At 39.5% G+C, this 916-nt stretch overlaps 1 protein-coding gene across 1 annotated transcript in view; it reads left to right on the top strand.

The window, feature by feature from the left end:
• Positions 1–635: 635 nt before the first annotated feature.
• The window catches only part of Rga (CCR4-NOT transcription complex subunit regena), a 12,850-nt gene continuing 12,569 nt past the window's right edge, over positions 636–916 (top strand). The window contains exon 1 of the mRNA XM_018511635.1: positions 636–647. The gene's annotated coding sequence lies outside the window, so the exon portion shown is untranslated. The remainder of the gene's footprint in view (positions 648–916) is intronic.

Raw genomic sequence — 916 nt, forward strand, 5'->3', positions numbered from 1 at the left:
CCCTGCCAGGTTTGCACCAACCTGGGTTGGATTAATGGCGTTTTGCGCTCTCCTATTGGTAGAGCGTGTGACATCAACCAATAGGAAAGATCAATCCAACCCAGGTTGGTGCAAACCCGATCGGGCCGAAAACGCTATCTGACTCTGCTCCCGAGCAGAGGCGAAGTGTGTCTATTGAGTTTGAACAAAATTGTAAATGGAAAGCGACGTGTGTCGATTTGTGTCAAGTAATTAAATCAAAGCGCGTCTATTAGTTAAGGGACTCCGCACAATAAAAGGAACAGGGAACAGAGAACAGAGAATAAGAATTTCAACCTATCAGAAATTATGTATTGTGGAATACGTAGTGTGTACTACAGTATTCCACAATACATGATTTCTGATAGGTTGAAATTCTTATTCTCTGTTCTCTGTTCCCTGGGTACCTATCATAGAACAAGTCGGAATCGATTCCTATCGGAATTATTCAATTATTCCCTAGATTTCTATTGTGTTTTTTAGGGTAAATATATATAATTCCGATCGGAATACATTCCGACATATTTCATGATAGGTACTCTGTTCCTTTTATTGTGCGGAGCCCCTAATATCATGGGCTGCGTTCAGAAATGTCGCTCGGATGCCTCAGGCTGATGTTATATTGAACGGTTCATGCAGCAGCGGAACAAAATTCAACCAATCACGAAGTACTTTTATATTTGAATCGCTCAGGATGCTTACAAGGGACCATCTCGGTTTGTACAACAAGTTATTGAAAATGCTTGATATCAGCGAAAGTTGATAACATAAGATGCAAATAAGGAAAATGGCAGGACCGGATATGCCGTGGGTTCCGAGAAATTTAGTGTTATAATGCATGGTAAAAGTTCTAAAACGGCTAATATCTAAAAAAATATTGATTTATCTAAAAAATGTT

Source organism: Trachymyrmex cornetzi, unplaced genomic scaffold, assembly GCF_001594075.2.
Source record: "Trachymyrmex cornetzi isolate Tcor2-1 unplaced genomic scaffold, Tcor1.1 scaffold382, whole genome shotgun sequence".
Taxonomy (NCBI): domain Eukaryota; kingdom Metazoa; phylum Arthropoda; class Insecta; order Hymenoptera; family Formicidae; genus Trachymyrmex; species Trachymyrmex cornetzi.